General features: G+C 40.1%; 1 protein-coding gene across 1 annotated transcript in view; it reads right to left on the bottom strand.

Annotated features, from left to right (window-relative positions):
- Positions 1-12,592, bottom strand: part of ST6GAL1 (ST6 beta-galactoside alpha-2,6-sialyltransferase 1) — a 133,182-nt gene extending 120,590 nt beyond the window's left edge. Inside the window, exon 1 of the mRNA XM_019752122.2 lies at positions 12,303-12,592. The gene's annotated coding sequence lies outside the window, so the exon portion shown is untranslated. The remainder of the gene's footprint in view (positions 1-12,302) is intronic.
- Between the last annotated feature and the right edge of the window lie 478 nt (positions 12,593-13,070).

Here is a 13,070-nt window from a genome sequence, read left to right as displayed (position 1 = left end):
GCACTTTCCCACACATCTTTCAGTTCGTCTCTATTGGACAGATAAATCAACTGAGGCCTAGAGACTTAAATGGCCTGCCAAAGATTGCCTTGCTAAGAAGTGGCAGAGTTAGACTAGGGCCCACATCTTCTGACTCTGTGTAAATGCTAATAAGGGGCAGCAGGGCAGCGAGACAATATAGAGTGAACCAAAGACTTGAGGGGAAAAAAAAAGAAAAAAAGAAAAACAGAAACTGCTGTGGGCCAGCCTCACAAAATGAGCCCTGGAGAGGAATCAGGACCAGCTCATTATTTTCTGACTTTTCACAGTGGTCAGGGATCATTAGACTGCGTTTTCCAGCCCTTCTCTTCAAAGAGCTAAGAAAAACATATCAAGTGATAAAGGGAGATTGTAGAGAATGACCAGAAGCCTGGTGGAATGTTAGTGTTGCTGCTCTGAAGAAGGATGTCACCCATCTGAGATAGCTTTGTGTGAAGCCAGACCTCTGACACTGCATTTCCTTCACCCAGAGTTTTTTGGCAGAGGGTGAGGTAGAACTTTACGGCTTCTTAGATCGCATGAGCTAGAAGACATTGTAATTCTCAGTTATTGATGACTGAGGTGAAATAGAGCATGTTAAGATTAGGAACTGGATATTCCAGAATGATCTGAGAGATAATAATGACTTCCTCAAATTAGTGAACCAAGAACTGAACTGTGTGATAGTTACTCCTCAGAAAGAACCTGTGTAGTGTGCTTCATTTAACACATTTGGAAAGGAGATAACTGAGGCTTAAGCAGTTTGAATAGCTGGCCAAAGGCCAGGCCTCTTGTAATTGGCAGAGCTGGGGACTGAATTAACATGGGCAGGACTTCAAAACGACTCTTTCACCACTATGCTCATCAGTTTTTTCTTGGAGGCAAAGTGATGTGCGGATCACCTGACTCAGCTCCCTATTGTTTCTTCCACTAGGACGGGCTCATACTTTTTCATCCTTCTGAAATGCCCCCTTTCCTCTCACTCTGCCTATAAAACACACCATCCTCTAAGGCCTAGTTCAACCCTAGGCTTCTCCAGGAAGCCATGAGTCCAAATTATCTCTTCCTTCCCTTAAAGACTCTTCTTAAAGACACTTGCAGAATTTTCTGGGACCTTCATTTTTTTTTTCTTTCATTAAACAAATAACTGAGATTTGGTTTTTATACTTCTTCAAGTAAATATGCATTAGCTATATCATAGAAACACTCTATAAATCCACAAATGAGGATGATACTTCCTTTAATAGATTCAGAGATGTGAACTGAATCAGTTCAGAATCTTCTCTCCTCACTTAGCCCAAATGTGGACCCAGGATCAGAAGGCTAGGGAGGTGGGGGTCCCTCCTGGCTCACCTATGACCTGGAAGCAGACTTGCTCCTCTTAGATGACATTTTCCTCTCTGATCCCTTCCAATGTCTTTAATAAAACTGCAAAAAGGCTATGCCTCTGCGAGGTGCCTCTCCATTCCCTAAATAACTAATGAGACAGTAGCTAACTCTGTGAGGTAGTGGTGCTTCAGCAGCCTTTAGGGCCAAGCAAAATGAAGTTTGCTGCCTTGATTTTACTAGCCAGGAGGCTTTGAGGAAGGCTCTTCACGCTTCTGAGCCTATGAAATGAGGATACTATAGGGTTTGAAGGACCACAGTAAGAATCAGCTATAACGCTATTGTGTGCAGTGCCAGGTATCAAATAGATACTGAAAATACGGTAGCTCCTATGATTATCAGATGTGAAGTCAATCAAAAGTTGGCAGACCACTAACTTTTCTAACCTTAGGGCCAATTCAGAAAATCATAAACATTCATGACATTGCGTAAGAAAACTCCTTTCTTCATCTTCTTTCTTCTTTTAATTCCACTCAAAATTAAACATTGTAACTGATTACCCACTATTATACACCGAATATTTATGTCACCCCAATATTTATATGTTGCAAACCTAATGCCCGAGGTGGTGTTATTAGGAGGTGGAGGTGATTAGGATGTGATTAGGTCATGAGGGTGGGGCCCTCATGAATAGGATTAGTGCCCTTATAAAAGCTGCCTGAGAAAGCTCCCTTGCTCCTTTCACCATGTTAGGACACAGTGACATGTGTCACCTATGAATCAGGAAGCAGGCCTTCACCAGATAGTGAATCTACTGGTGGCTTGATTATGGACTCTCAGCGTCCAGAACTATGAGAAATCAATTTCTGTTCTTCATAAGCCACCCAGTGTATTGTATTTTGTTATAGCAGCCTGCACTAAGATACCTAACTTATAAAACAGACATGTCTGTGAGAAAATTAGCACTGCTTTTTAGCTTCTAAAAGATTCCTGTTCATATCTGGGCACATTGAAAAAGAAGCAACACGGAGACAACTTTCTCATGTTTAACCCTGAAATTATAGGCTTTGGACTCAATGAGAGAGCTAGAGACCACAGGAGAGTCTTATAGTAGTGGTTGCTCATCACCATGTGAGACAAACCTAAGGTATTACTGGGAGATCTTACTACACTCATAGAATGTCAGAGATTATCTCATTTCCCTCATGAGGAAACAGACACCAGGCTGATAAAGAAAACTCCCCTATGTTACACAGTGACAGGGCCCAAAGCAAACCATGGTCTCCACTCACATCTCTTTCTGTTACCTCTCACCCATCAGTTTAAAGGTATTACTGACTAAATCTTGTGTACTAGCTGTAAGCTGCCTGGGGGTGCAAAGCAGAGGAGATAGGGCCCCAGCCCTGGAGGAGTTTACAGGATAGAGAATCAAGAGTTACCCACACACAGCCATGAGGAAACAGCTCAAGACATTTATGACCCAGAGCTAAGTGGGGCACCCAGGCTCTAAGTAAGCTCCACAGTCTAGGAGGCATAGTTGCTTTGTTCACTCTTCTATCTCCAGTCCCTTGAACAATCCAGCTGAGGCAACATGTATAATTGCTAATGCAATTAATGGACTCCAGAGCCACAGCTACTGGGATTGAATGCCACAGCACCCAAGGAATAGCTGAACAAGTTTGGGCAAATTACTGAATTTCTCTGTGCCTCGACTTTCCCATAAGTAAAGCATGGATAACATTGTAAAGATGAAATGTGATTATCCATGTAAAGTACTTTAGGAAGTGCCCACACAGAGTAAGTACTCAAAGGACACTCACTATAATTGTTATATAAGCAATCTCATTATCAGAACAGAAATTGATATTTGATGAACATATACATATACATACTTGATATGCCATCAAATGATATTTGATAAATGAATGAATGAACAAATGAATGCAGTTAGAGTCAAAGATGGAAGGGACTTTTACAGTTTGAAGTCCTTGGAGAAGGTTTCTAAGCAGAGGCCAGACATGAGCCAGGCACTTAAGGAAGCATAAGATCTGAGTAGGACAAAAGAGGAAGAGAAGAAAAATTTTTAGACTTTCAGAAGATCTTTTAGACAAAGACTTATGTTTAAAGATGTATTGAAGTGTTATTTTTTTCTGCAAAATATTGGAAACAACCTAAATCACCACTGAAACAATCAAATACAATTTTGTGAATCTGTAAAATGAATTAGTTTGAATGCATTAAAATATGTTCAAACAATACTTAAAGACAAATATGCTCAGATTATAATAAATTACAAAAAAAACCCACACGTGATAAACAGTATAATCTCAACTAAGTAAAAAAGTCCATTTGTATATAAAAAGAAATTACAGAAATGTTATCAAAATTTGGTTCTTTAAATCTGTCTTAATTTTTCAAATTGTCGACAATGTATTACTTCATGACTTTTTGTTTTTAATTGTAGTAAAATATTACATTTTAACTATTTTTTTGGTGTACAGTTCACTAATATTTTTTAGTCTTCTTGCATTTTTCTCAGGTGAAGAAGATTCGCAAGCCTGAGACCTTGTCCACACTGCCATGCTCTCAGAGTGGCTGACAGACACCATGAGTAGAAGCATGGCCACTGCTCGCGCCTGAACACCTAACCCTTTGCCCTGGTAAACACCATTATAATTTTGGAGCATGTAACTGCCTGTTGAGCGTTGGCACTTTGGCCCTCCAGTGTGAGGAATAATTCCTCCCTAAAGTTAGGTCATTAACAGGCTTGTCGTGTCTGAACAATGAGGGACGTCCTCCACTTCCAAGCTGCTCGTTTGGTCTCTGATACTGCTCCAAACAAATGCAGTTTTCAGACATTTCCTTCAATGCTCACGAATCAGGGAAGTTACTCTCGGGCTCCAGAATCCCAAAAAATTCCCTTGTGTCTCCTGAAAAATGTAAAAAGTCGGATGTCGAAGAGACTCCTCACCCAGTTCTGAAGGCTTGGCCTCATGCTTCAGCTTGCATAATGAATCACCACACCAGTTAGAAAGAGCAACCGTATGTAATAGAAGCCTGGCCAGAGGGAAGAGCTACCTGGCCATGGGCCTGACTGTCTGCTACGTGCCCAGGTCCAATGGAGAAATGCCAACCTTGAAGTACTTCCTCAGTTTTTTTATAATTCCACCATTTCTTAAGTCCATTCTCTTCCTTCTTTATTTTCATGCATCTAATTCACTTACTCAATAATCATTATTTATCTCCTACTATACACCAGGCTCTATATTAGGGATGAGATACTAGCACTAAAGATAACAGTAATAATCTTACTAACTGCCAAGCACTGTGCTAAAAAGCTTTACCTGCACTAACCCATTTAACTCTCACCACTCCACAAAGGGACAATTTCCCCCATTTTATAGATCATAAAGTTGAGATTCAGGAAGGATAGGACATTTGCACAAGAGAACTTCTGAGTAAAGGTGGCAAAATGACTCTGGATTAAATGATCTCTCTCTCCCAATATTTTACACAATAAAGAGCAAAAGTAAAAATCAATGCAACAGTAAAAAAAAAAAATTATCAGCAAGTTCTACTTTTGCTACAAACAAATCAGCACCTACCATATTCTGTAGTTCCACAAAAAACAGCTATAAACTCTGGACAAAAATGCAAAAACAACAACCTGAAGGCACAAGAGAGTAAACAGAAGCAGACAGACTCTGGAGGGAGTCAAATCTTGGAAGAACGTACTGGCAAGGGGTGAACTACCTATTTCTGTAGTTTTTAACCTAGAAACAGGCTGAGATCAGCACTATATGGGGAGGTTAAACTCTAGTAAAAAATAAAAAAATCCATAGTCCTTCTGGCCTAAGAACCAGAGAACAGAGTGTGCTGAAATGTAAGCGAGGGAGGGGGCGCATTGGAAAGAAATGATCCAAAGAGAGAAAGAGGCCCAAATTCTGTGTATAAACTCTGACCAAGATTCTGTCAGATCCTGAACCACACAAGCATAAGGCAGCCTCAAAGCAGCAGAGCCTAAGAGATAGAGGAGCTGAGCTAAGAGTTGAACTGCTCTCCAAAGGGCAGAGTTTTGCAATTTGAATCCACCTAAGCCCATCTGCTTGTGAAAACAAAACATCAACATTCTCAGAGGGCTATAATAACAGCTATAATCTCCACAACATCAAATAACGTCTATGATATAATTCAAAATTACTCAATATGCAAAGAACCAGAGAATATAATCCAGGCTTAAGAGAAAAGACAACTGAGACCAACCATAGCATGATCCAAGTGTTGGAATTAGCAGATAAGGATTGCCAGGGAGCTATCACAATTATGCTCAATAAATTCTAGGAACATATACTTTCACTAAACATAGGGCAGGAAATCTCAAATGAGAGTTAAAAGCTATATTTAAAAATAACCAATAGGGGTGGCCGGTTAGCTCAGTTGGTTAGAGCGTGGTGCTAATAACACTAAGGTTGCTGTTCGATCCCCACATGGGCCACTGTGAGCTATGCCCTCCATAAAAAAAAATAAAAAAAAATAGCCAATGGAAATTCTAGAACTGAAAAATACAGTATAAGAAATTAACAATTCTCTGGATGGACTTGACAAAAATAGAGTCAAAGAACTTGTAGATCAATAGAAATTTTCCAATCTGAAGAACAGAAAAACAAAAAAATTGAAAAATATGAACAGTCTCAGGGACCTGTAGACAATATAAAAATGTCTGCATATATATAATTTGAATTCTAAAAGTGGAAGATTCTATGCCAGGACAATATGCTTATCAATTTAAGTTGAACGATAAAAGTAAAAGAAAAAAGAAGTCTTTAGATATCCAGGAAGAAAAATCCAGTCACCTATGAAGGTGAAAAAAATCAGATTTTCCACTGCAGTGGTTTATGGCAGAGGACAGTGAAGCAATGTCTACAAAGTTCCAATGTGTACAAAGAAAAGGTGACTCAGAAATATTACATCCCATCAAAATGTCATTCAAGTATAAATGCAAATGGCAGCCATTCTCAATTATGCAAGCATTCTAGAAATGTGGTATGTATGCATGAGCCTTCTTGAAAACATAAGCTCTACCTGATCAAGAGTTGAATCAGAATAAAAAACCCAGAAATAGAAATACTGGAGCAAAAACTCCAGTGGTGAGCATCAAACCCACATAAATATCAAAGCAAAGTAACAGAGGAAGCTATGGAGCAGAATGGATTGTAACCATCATAATCTGTACAAAGAAATAATACTGACCAATGCAAAAATGGTAGGAGGGGAGAAGGAGGTGAGAAGAAGTACAACAGTGCTAGTCTGATATTCTCTAGTAGGCCATCAGTCGGTGGTACCTAAAATTAAAATATGATGTTTTTGAAAGCATAGTAACTCCAATTCTTAATCGTTTTTATAATCCTTTTTTTCCTTAACCTCACACAGGAGCCAGATAGCATGTACTAATAGCAAACATTTACTGAGTGTTTACCATATGCTTACTGCTCTAAGCTCTTTACCCAGATTAATTTGTTTAATCCTGTTGATAACCCCATAAAGTAGGGTCTATTACTAGCCCCATTTTACCAAAGAGGAAATGAAACACAGAGACGTTAACTAAACTACTCAAAGCCCCAAAGTTAGCCAGTCATGGAATCAGAATTCAAACCCGAATAGCCCGGCTACCCAGCTCAAGTACTTCACCCCCACTCTTTCTCATGGCTCGGTGAGCATGTGAAATTGGCGGGAAGGAAACAATAAGGGGTGGGCAGATATCCCTGAAATTAGAGTGTGGGCACACCTGCCCCCACCAAGGCATTCAGCTTCTATTTCTTAAAAAAACAAAACTGTGTGCAGCCAAGCAAAGTACTTCTGTGGGTCACTATGCAGCCTATTGGGCCCAGGCTGAGGCCGTGCTTTACAGGGGTTTGAAGGAACTGCTAATATCTAAATATTCCTTGCAGTGAAGAAACATTCATCTGAATTTCAGCAATCCTTGCATGTCACTAGTTTCTAATTATTGTTGTTTTTTGTTGAATTTTTTTACCTTTAAACAATAGAATATGGAATAATCCTATTATAATTTTTTGTTTATTCATGTATTAATCCAACATACAGATCCACCTGGAAAAATGTATAATCACGCTCACAAGTAATTTTATTTCTGAATAGTGGCATTTGAGAGTCATTTGTTGCTTTCTTCCTTGTACTTTTCTGTATGATATTTATCACTAGTAAAAATAAAGATTTTTGAGAACATAAAATGAGAAACTTGTTTAAGTTCACATAGCTTGAAGCCGAGATGTCAACTCATATCTCCTAGATTTTAAGAACCATGCACTTAACCATTTATCTTACCTTCTGCCCCCTGGGGTTAAAGAAGTAGAAGTCTTAATGTGATGGATATGCTAGGAACTATGGTGCCTTTAAAGTGCTTGACCCCATGTCCAGCAGACAGTAAGTAGTAAAGAAATGTTTGTGGTTATAATAACGGTAATTATTAGTATTCATTGCTACTATAGTATGTTATTAGAAATGCTATGATAAAAGAAGTACTGTATTTTGCCATGTATAATGCATACCCATGTTTCTGGCCCAAACTTTCAGGGAAAACAGTTTTCATTTTAATTTTTTAATTCAAAGTTTTATTTGTTTACATTTAGGTACTTGTTTTTGTATTATAAAGGAATCTTAGCATTTATTTTTTAACATATTATGGTACAAGAAATTTCATGTAACAAATAATTACAAAACACCAGAACAGATACAAGGTACAAGAAATTTTATGCACCAGTAACAAATTTACGATATTTACGCATCATAGAAGGCCAAGAACTCTTCCTTGTTGCAAGTTCATCGTAAATTCAATAAATCTATCATGTTCCAGTGTATTATTTTGCATACGGACATCATTATTGATTTCTAAAGTTACACTTTTAACTCATAAGCATAAACAAAAGAATTAAAAAACATTTACACATACAGAATTCTACCCATGTATAATATGCATTCTTATTTTTCCCTCACAGATTTGGGCAACAAAATGTGCATTATACATGGCAAAATATGGTATACGATGGCCTGGAAACACAAAGGAGAAAAACCTGCTAATCCAAAAAGGTAGTCAAGGAAGCCTTCCTGGAAGAGGTGACAGAAGCTAAGTGTTAAAGAGTCAGATTTAGCCAGGTAAAAGGTGAGGAGGGCATTCCAGGCAAGGGAAACAGCATGATGGATTAAAATAACTGGTATGGCTTTGGACTTTAAACTCAGTGGGAAGCCACTGGCAAGTTTGTCAGCGTCCCACTGACATATGCCTTTCTGAGAGCTCAATGGCTGCTCGCGTGGAGCACTGCCTAGAGAGAGAAAACTGGTTGTGGTTATTGCAATAGTCCTGCTAAGAACTGGTGGGCCCTAAGGCAGAGGCAGAGTAGGTGGAAAGTTGTCTAGGACTATGGTTCTCAAAATGTGCTCTATAGACCACTAGGGGTCCCTAAAGCTCTTTCAGGAAAGTTGTGAAATCAAAATTATTTTCACGATAACGTGAAGGCAATATTTGGCTTTTTTACTGTGTTAACCTTTGGCCTAATAATACAAGAACAATGATGGATAAAACTGCCGATGTCTTAGCACAAACAAGCAGGCACTAACATCCACTAACAGTGTTGCCTTCTTCACCACCATGCACACACAGAAAAAGATAAGTCAATTTCTGTTTAAAATATTCTTGACAAAGCAATAAAAATTACTAACTTCATTAAATCTTGACTTTGAGTACACCCCTTTTTCATACTCTGTATTACGCAAGAGCAAGGACGCATAAAACACTTCAGTTACAGAGAGAAACACAATTGTCTCAGAGAAAAGTATTTTCTTTTACGGAACACCATTTTTGTCTGAAAAACATGACTGATAAACTAAGGTTAGACATGCTTGAATATTTGGGAGACATTTTCTTAAGAATGGACAAGGTGAACCTGCCATTTCACGGCAAACAATTGCTCCTTGTTTTTGTTATAGTATTTGTTATTAGTTGTATTTGTGGTCAATGGTAAAATTTGAGTGTTCAGGCAAAAATTAGAATTTTTGGAAATTTGTTTCCCCCAACTGTGAATGTGGCAACTTCCCGGTTCTTACATATATTTCTGAGGAGGTGGTTGCGATGAGCTGAATTGTGTCCCCCCAAAGAACATGATGAAGTGAAGTCCTAACCCTTGGTACCAATGAATGTGACCTTATTTTGAAATAGGGCCTTTGCAGATGTGACCAAGTTAAGAGGCGGTCATACTGAATCAGGATGGGGCCTAAATCCAGTGATGTGGTGTCTTTACGTAAAAAGAGGTCTGGATAAATAGACACAGACACACACATGAGAAGAGTCCATGTGAAGATGGAGGTAGAGATTAAAGCCATGCAGCTACAAACCAAGAAATGTCAAGGATTCCTGCCAACCACCAAAAGCTGAGAGACAGGCATGGAACAGACACTCCCTCAGGGCCTCAAGAAGGAACCAACCCTGCCAACACCTTTATTCTGGATATCTAGCCTCCAAAAATGTGAGAGAGTATATTTCCGTTATTTCAAGCCATCCTGTTTTTAGTGCTTTGTTACAGGAGCCCTAGTACAGTGGTGATAACAGCAAACATGATTATTTGATATTATGGAGGGAAATGCAACCACATGTGAAAGATGTGCATAACTCAGTGAGACAATATTTCCAAAGGCTCCATGTATAATGTCACAAAGTAATGCATGGATAAAAGATCCATTTAAAGTGTAAAATAGACCAATAGACTTTAATATAAAAGAGTACAAAACGTTTGTTATAAGGTTTCAGAATCCACATTGCAGTCAACCTTTAAGAATCTATTGGACTCGTGCTTTGGAGTAGTATCAAAGAAAACAATCTACAATGATCTGAAAAGGCTGTTAAGACACCCCTCCCTTTTCCAACTACTTATCAGTGTGAAGCTGGATTTTCTCCAAATACTTCAACCAAAATAATATACTGGAACAGACTGAATGCAGAAGCAGATAGGATTATCCAGCCGTCTTCTATTACGCCAGACATTAAAGAGATTTGCAAAAATTTAAAACAATGCAATTCTTCTCTTTTTTTGTTTTGTTTTGGAAAATGGGGATATTTTCATTAAAATATTGTATTCATGGTAACATGTGATGGGTCTACTGTTATTTTAAATAAATATTTCAAACTTTCTGTTTTAATTTCTAATACAGTAAATCTCTCTAATTATAGCTCATATACATAGAGGCTTTTGAGGATCTTCAATGATTTTTAAGTGTAAAAGGATCCAGAGACCCAAAAGTTTCACTAACAAGTAGAAACAACAGGATATGGAAAATGGCTAGTAGGGGCTGAGAGAGAACAGACTTGGTTCAGTCCCAGGAACTATTCTCCTGATGTCAAGAACAGGCTTTAAAGGACAGGTGATGTCTTGGGAATGTTGAGTTCAGGTTGCCTGAGGTATGCTCGGGTGCAGCAGACCATTTGGCAAAGGGCTATGGGTGTAGAGGGTAGCTGTCTGAGTACACAGAGTGTGCAGAGCAGTCGCAATTGAAGGCCCGGGAAAGAAGAGTATTAGAAGGAAGAGAATTGCCCTGAGAAGAGAGCTCAGGATGGAGTTCAGAGTTACACCAACATTGAGGCATTGTGAGAGAGCCAGCTAGAAACCAATCTATGAGTCACAAAAAGAGTATCCAGGGGGAAGAGAAACCTCTCAGGGAGGGTTGTCACGGAAAAAAACAAGGCAGGATTTTCAAGAGTGGCAGGAGCAATTGCAACAAATATAAAGATATGAACTGAGTCACTGTTGACCAGATGAAAGCAGTCTAGAGAAAGAGGAGAAGTCATGGAGGCAGCAGGCATGGGCTGCTCCAACCTAACCAGCCTGAGGTCCAGCAGAAGTTACGACGGTCAATTTATGAGATGGGTGGGAAGAAGGCCAGAGGAGAAGCAGAAATTCAAAATTTGGAAAAGTGAGGTATGCACAATAGAAAAAGACCCTCCAATGAGGCCAAAGAATAGGATTTTCAAGTGCTCAGGAGACGGTGAGGTAGAGAAGGCAAGACCATAAGGGCTTTGGAACCAAACTAGCTGATCAAGTCTTGCAGTTGCCATTTGGTAAATGTTTGTGTCCTCTCACTATTCATTTTTTGAAACTCTAATCCCCTCTAATCCCCAATGCTATAGTATTTGGAAGTGGGGCTTTGGGGAGATAATTAGATCATTAATGAAGGTAGAGGCCTTATGATGGAACTGGTGTCCTTTTAAGAAGAGACAAGAGAACTTGCACCTCTCCCTCCGTCTCCCTTCCTCCACCATGTAAAGATACAAGGAGAAGACAGCCACCTATAAACCAGAAAGCAGGTCCTCACTAGACACTGAATCTGCCAGCACCCTAATCTTGGACTTCCCACCCTCCAGAACTCTGAGAAATAAATATTTGTTATTTAAGCCACCCAGTCTATGATATTTTGTTACAGTAGCAGGAACTAAGACACTAGATAAGGGATTTGAAAAGCTACTTAAGTTCTCTGTGCCTTAATTTCCTCTTCTAAAAATATGGAGAGCACTAGTATATACCTTAAACCCGGCATGAATTAATACGCATTAGGAATTTAAAATGCTATCTGCCAAACAGAAAATGCTCAACCAATCCCTGTTATTGCTGAAACTGAAGGGAAGGGGAAAAGTTCTGGCATCCATCCACAGTCCACAGTTTCCAGGTTTGAGGGACAGAGCTGAGATGGTGCCTGCCTGCTGTCCCCTCCCTCCTCTGGAGTCCATATGAGGCAGGCAGGTGGTCCCGTTAGAGTGAGTGTGGCATAATTTTAAAATATGATTCAGTGGGACATAAACACAATAGTGCTTTCTTTTTCAATTACTGTCTACAACCACACTCTTTCAAATCCTCCTTTCTGGCTTATTAAAAGATAGTTTAAAACTGTAAACTCACCTATGCAGGCGGGAGTTGTGTTTCTGAGGCGGAACAGCACTTCCAGGGAGGGGCGGCCAGGAAGGAGGGGGAGAGGGGATGATATCCCTTTCCCTAGCCAGCCACTGTGTGATCGCTCCTGCAGTTACTGCTGCTTCTCTGGCTAACTCTGGCTGACCCACTTATCCTCCGCGTTTCGGGTGTCTGAGTGCTGAGTCTGCCTTGGGCTCATCTGAGAACTCTTCTGAGGGACCCCAGTAGGAAATCCAGCGTGGCTCAACTCCCTCACTCCACTGCTGCTTGCACCCAGCGGTCTGCCCCTCTGCTGGATGACCTGGCACAGTGCACAGCCTTCCCAAGGGGAGGAGCCAGCAAGGCATGTCCACTTGACCTTCACCATCTTGAGCAGGGTACAGGACTGCTTGTCTTTGACAATTCCCCATCTCCCCAACACCCTCCTCCCACCCCACGCTTAAGGGGAGACAGTGTTTGTGGGGGTTGCTGAGGGCAGCAGGGCCAGTTCTGCTACTTCTTAATAAGCTCCAGGAAAGCAGCTGTACCTAAATTGGCAGCTCTCTTTAGAAGGGAGCGGAGGAATACTACTGCCTGTTGTTTTTAACTGTGTGCCTAAAGTAACAAACAGGAAAAGCCCTCCTCAGCCTGTTAGGGAGCTAGCGGGAAGGGGATGAGGTGCTGTCTTAGAAAGGCACACGGGGCCAGTTTTCAAGGTACTGATAAGTAGTTTGGCCTGATCTTGAATTTCGTGGAGTCTTTGAAGTGTTTTCCATC

Source organism: Rhinolophus sinicus, linkage group LG01, assembly GCF_036562045.2.
Source record: "Rhinolophus sinicus isolate RSC01 linkage group LG01, ASM3656204v1, whole genome shotgun sequence".
Taxonomy (NCBI): Eukaryota; Metazoa; Chordata; class Mammalia; order Chiroptera; family Rhinolophidae; genus Rhinolophus; species Rhinolophus sinicus.
The sequence above is the reverse complement of the archived record's forward strand: the minus strand, read 5'-3'. Positions and strand labels throughout refer to the sequence as shown.